Source organism: Stegostoma tigrinum, chromosome 43, assembly GCF_030684315.1.
Source record: "Stegostoma tigrinum isolate sSteTig4 chromosome 43, sSteTig4.hap1, whole genome shotgun sequence".
Classification (NCBI taxonomy): Eukaryota; Metazoa; Chordata; class Chondrichthyes; order Orectolobiformes; family Stegostomatidae; genus Stegostoma; species Stegostoma tigrinum.
In genome coordinates this window covers 8503574-8509685 of record NC_081396.1, presented here as the reverse complement: position 1 = coordinate 8509685, position 6112 = coordinate 8503574, and the positions used below count along the sequence as shown (strand labels likewise).

At 40.0% G+C, this 6112-nt stretch overlaps 1 protein-coding gene across 1 annotated transcript in view; it reads left to right on the top strand.

Moving 5' to 3' along the window:
• LOC125449071 (zinc finger protein 239-like) overlaps positions 1 to 6112 on the top strand; it is a 40549-nt gene that overhangs the window by 22896 nt on the left and 11541 nt on the right. The gene's annotated exons all lie outside the window — the stretch shown is intronic.

Genomic DNA, 6112 nt, shown 5'->3' with positions numbered 1-6112 from the left:
TCGTGGATGTTGATACAGTCATGGATAAGGTGAATAGCCAAGGTCTTTTTCCCATTGTAGGGGACTTGAAAGAATAGGTTTGAGGTGAGAGGGGAAAGATTTAAATAGGGCCTGATGGGCAACTTTTTCACGCAGAGGGAGATGCACATATGGAACAAGCTGCTAGAGGAATTGGTGGAGGTGGCTATCATTACAACATTTAGGTACATGACTAGGAAATGGTTTAAAGGGATATGGGTCAAATGCTGGCAAATAAGAATAGGTCAGTTTAGGATATCTGGTCAGCATGGATGAGTTGGACTGAAGAGTCTGTTTCCGTGCTGTACAACTCTATGACAGAATTAAGATCGGCTAAGTGTTGATGAGAGAATGACTGAAGGAAAGTAACTGCTGGGAACCAGGGAATGTGTCCTGATAAATTGTAGATAAGATAAATTCCAGATGTTTTTCCCTTGACTCCTGCCAATACCCAGCAAGAAGACGAAGAGAACCAAGGGCCACACTGGATTACTGGAGGGTAGAAAAGTGGGGGACATTGATGTAAGGCAGCAGTCAGGACCGGAGACAACAAAGGTCAAGTTCAGCAGCTGACCGTGTGTAAGTGACTGTGGACACACGGGACTTGCATGTTTACTCTGATGGATCAATGTAAGATACAGTAGAGGACAGAGAATCTGCTCAGCTTTTATTTCTCAGTTGTTAAAGTTGCTGCTTCTAGATGTTCAAACCTGCCAATTAATAAACTAAGGTATAATTTAGAATCCCTGTCCCTGTGTATTGGTCTTTACCATCTGTTGTACAGTAAGTTCTTTCTAAAAATAAGATAATGTATCACATAATATTTGTTTTGCTAAATTCAATCAGATATTCCCCTGCCTCCTTTACCAATTTGTGCTTTCATGCAGAATAAGATTATTCCCTACGTTTAAGACACTGGAGATTGATTTTATGCCTATAGATTCAGGCCCACATCATCTTCCATCTTGAGAAGATCAATGGTCCCAACACTGACCATGGGGACAGCACCACTTCCATCCCTGCAGTCTGAGAAACATCCGATGACATGACACTCTGTCTTCTGTACTTTGCTAAACTTCCAATCCTGCTGCTCCACTTTCCTTAATCATGACATCATTTGCCTATTCTTGTCTGTTACCCAATCAAAACCATTTTGACAACTCATTTACACAATGTCCTTTACTCACTGAACTATGTGAATCACTCATGTAATATCTACTGTCTGTTCAGCTCAGTTTTTCAGTAACTGTGACATAAATCAGCTTTTTGTTACACACATTTTGACTTGAATGGTTTTACCATCTCTGAGGAAAGTTAGTTGCTTTAGAAGAGCTCTCTGTCTCTTCCACCACCTCTATCCTCAGTTCCACAAGTGTGAAGAACACATGGAGCCCCTTAGTCACTAGAATTAGGACAATCTGATCAACTGGTCTGAGCACTAGACCAGCATTTTACTCTATTTTCTTCCCTCCTACCTCTTCAGAGCAAAAAATGTTGATCGCCCAGTTTGCTCCCATTCCAAACCTGACACTTCTTGTGGGCCAGAGTAAGCCCCCTCACAAGATATTAAGAAGATAGCCTGATCCTAACCTTTTCTTATTTTAAAGGCAAGTGCCAGGCATTGCATTCTGGTTACAATTCGATTGGTCTTGAAGCAAAACACACTTTATTCATACACTAAAGTTAAAATACGACAAAAGAAAGAAGAAATTGGAATAACAACTCTATTGGAAAACTTAACAGAATAATAGATTATTTAACTACTAAACAGTAGGTGCTCCAGTATAGTAACATCCCAAAACCCACCACGGCAAAGGCAAATTCCATAAAATAGATCATCTCACATGCAATTCTGCAGCCCAGGAGGAAAGAAAACTGAGACAGAGAGAGAGATGTCCTGCAGCTTTCAAACCCAACTTCAAGAGTCCAGCAACTTCTGCGGAAGAAATTGAGACCATCAAACCTGGTTCTGTGGGTGTTTGACTGCACCCATTTAGGCTACTTCTATTATTCCATTGCTTTTAAAGTGACAACCCAAGGCCTCAGAAGCTGTTTGGAATCACATAGACAGCTTGTCATCTCTGTCTTCAAAAAGGACAAAATACACCTCTTAAAGCCATAGTGTCATCACACACGGAATTGTTTCTCACTGCTCTGTGTGATACTCCAATATCATCGCTGCTGTCTGTCCTGAATGAATGCATTTCACTGACACATGTTGAAATATGTGCTCCAGCTCCAACTAGTTGCCTTGTTTGAAGCCACAAACAGAAAGTTTCTGTTTTCTCCAGGAGTTTGACACAAAGCAGGACGTTTGTGTGAGCTGGAGTGTGTGCAGTACAAGTTTGCACCCTGAATGATTAAGGACATATGCAGCCACCATCATAACAGACTCTACAAAGACTATAAGATATAGGAGTGGAAGTAGTCCATTCAGCCCGTTTGATCTGCTCTGCTATTCATCATGGCAGATCTAATAACCCTCAGCTCCATTTTCTATATATTTCCTCCATAACCCTTCATTCTTTTACTGAATGAAACTCTGTCTTTCTTGACTGTGAATATACCTAATAAACTGGCCTCAACGCCCTGATGTGGTTTAAGAGTTCAACAGATTCACAACCATCTGAGAGAAAGCACTCCTCCTCATTTCTACTATTAACAGGCGACACTTTGTTCTGAGATTATGCCCCTTGTTGGAGAGTGATTTAAAAGAGCATTCTTGAGTTCCATGATCAGCAGCATAACTCAATCTTTATTTGGAGTTCCTTGCCAATGCAGTGTGGGAGAGGTCTCTGAGGGAGCATGTCCAGTGGAGATTCACACGGATGATCCCTGGAATGGTAGGTTTAATGTATGATGAACAGCTAAGGATCCTGGGATTATACTCATTAGAGTTTGAAGGTTGAGGGGAGATCTAATAGAAACTTATAAGATAATGTCTGGCTTAGAAGGGTTGCAGGCTGGGAAGTTGTTTCTGTTAGGCAGGGAGACTAGGACCCGTGGGCACAGCCTTAAAATTAGAGGGGGTAAATTTAAAACGGAAATGAGACGACATTTCTTCAGCCAGCGAGTGGTGGGCTTGTGGAATTCATTGCCATGGAGTGCAGTGGAGGCCAGGACGTTAGATGCCTTCAAGGCAGAGATCAACAAATTCTTGATCTCACAAAGAATCAAGGGCTACGGGGAGAGTGCAGAGAAGTGGAGTTGAAATGCCCATCGCCCATGATTTAAATGGCGGAGTGGACTTGATGAGCCGAATGGCCTTACTTCCACTCCTATGTCTTATGGTCTTATGGTCTAGGACACTTGCTGTCCCAGTCAGGTACAGCGTATTTATACATTCCACATCACAATAATTACATGCAACGTTGACATCAGTGTTTGCCATATCTCTTCTGACCTACACATCCAATCCTATGAATACACAATCAATGCTGGACAACTTCATGGTTAACCCATCCTCTCCTGGTGTTTGCCAGGCCCCTAATACCTGTCCCTGGGCTCTTACAATACATCTTATTGATCACATTTCAACACTGACGGTTATGTCCATCCCAGAGATTTGCCAGCTGTATCATGTATTTGCTTGTTACTAATTTCAAATTCTGCTTTGCAATTTATAATCACTTCTAATCTTCTCTACTAAGATTAGCAAGGATGTTAATTTCTACCAATTATTATAAAGTTTGTGCCATCACCTCTAGTGTAAAGTTACTGTAAAGTCATACATTGTTACATCTAATACTACAATTCTGTGACCAACATAACAATTTTGGGAGCAGCTTCCCTCTTACTTGACTTTGAAAGCTTCATACAAACAGACCCCCTGTCTGGCGGCTGCCATTTACAACTTTGTCTGTTTGCATACTGCAAGATGGTTTTAAAGCAAGGTTTGATACCAGAATGGATTTTATTATTATTATTTTAAATACCTTTCATTTTCATTCTGTTTACCAGGAAAGAAAGCACCTATTCAAATCCCATTGATGGGAATGAAATTCAATCACTTTTACAGCTTTTATTAAGTCATCAAAAAGAAGCTTATATGGATTTTTTAAGGTTCTGTGGGACATGGCTTCTTCCTCACCCTGGCCTTTAACTTTTTCCTATCATCCTCCCCTTGTTCTTTAGGCTGTTCATTTGGTTGTGGAGCTGCAATTGTTTATTTTGTTGAGGTCATAGTGACCCTGTTTTAAAATGGTTTCTGCCCCTTTGCTATGTTATTCATCTCTTGGTACTATTTTGAGCTGTTTATCTTGTTTATACTTTGTTACTGTTTTAATCTCCCTGCTGATGAAGTGAAAGCATCTCTCTACTGCTTATAGCCATTTATTTAAAGTTGAATCCTTTAATGTTAACAAAGTGTGGAGCTGGATGAACACAGCCAGCCAAGCAGCATCTTAGCAGCACAAAAGCTGACGTTTCGGGCCTAACCCTTTGTGCTCCTGAGATGCTGCTTGACCTGCTGTGTTCATCCAGCTCTACACTTTGTTATCTCAGATTCTCCAGCATCTGCAGTTCCCATTATCCCTTAATGTTAGTTCTTCAGTTGCATTTATCATTTCAACATAATCATCTAGGTGTATTTAATATGTCGTGACAATCTCCTAAAAAGTCTTAATTATTGTGGGACCAGGCTTTACTTCTAATCTTCAAGAAATGACAAACTTTAAACTAGCTGGTACCAGGCACTGACAATGATTCTCCAAGACTGTTTATCGAAACCAATCTCTGTGTCCAAGGCTGACTTCCTACAGAAATCTAATTAAATTTCCCAATGTCTAATACATTTAAACCACTATTATTGCACAAATAGATGTATCTACACTGATATGCAAAATTTTTTACAAGGCCTCATCTAAGATGGGTCAAGCTTCCGTTCTTCAGCTCTGAGGAAGGGTCACTCAACATGAAACTCTAATTTCTCTGTTGGCAGACCTATTGAGCTTTTCCAGCAATCTCTGTTTTTATTTCAAGCTTCCCCTTTTCCATTTCATACTAAAATAGGAAATTTCAAAACAGACAGCTTCTATTTGCGCTACCCCAATCAGGAAAGAGGACGCTTACTGCTTGTAATCTAGCCCCAACTTTCAAAGACTCAATTGTGATTTTCAGAGACATTTTGTTATCTATCTGTCATGATTTGAGCTGTGCGAAATGCTGCGTGAGCTACAATTTACTTCAGTTTACTTTACAGTTGTGTCAGCTAAAAGAAAACCCACAAGGTGCCCCTTTATCACATTCAGCCATGGTCAACTACAACAACCATTCTCCTAGACTCTCCCACAAGGCAAAAGAATCTTTCAGTATCTATCATGTCACGTCCCCTCAGAATCTTTTATGTTTCAAAATTTCACCTGTCATTGTTCTGTAACAAAATGAGTATGAGCCCAATCTACTTAACCTCTTCTCGTAAGAGTCCCTCCAATACCTGGTGTAGGAGCGAGCTTATGGAGGCAATAAATTTTCGACAGACAGCAAAATTCAGGCATGTGGTGATGTATTTCAAGCATCTACCCGTACAATGCAGGGAGTGGCCAAAAAGTACCCCAAATCTGGCCTCGACATTAGGATTCAATTACTATCATAATCTTCAGCTCAGACCGGAAGAAAAGTCAATGACACTCTAATTTTAAATACAAATAAATTGTCTTTTATACGTTTTTTCTTGCAGTGTTAGTATGGCGGTGCATACTCTCTCCCCCTGTATACTATTAGTTAATCTGTGCTTGGTGTCCAACTAAGATTGGGTTTTTAGTACATCATTCTATGTAAGTAATTACTCTTTGCTGTGATCTGAATGGGACATTTTGGTGTGTGAAAAGTTGCACTCTGAATGACTATTATCTCTCAGCTATAATGTCTATGTTGTGTTTGGTTATTCTTCTAGCTGCAGTCCTTGGTACAAGATAAGGGAGGCCTCTTTTAAGTAGGTTTTAAACCTTTCTTTGTAATTTTTTTTCAGTGATGTGTGTGTGTGTGTGTGTGTGTGTGTGTGTGTGTGTGTGTGTGTGTGTGTTTTAAATCTATAATTTATTTGGAAACTATACCTACGATTATCTTGAATAACCTTAATTAAAACCTACTTGTA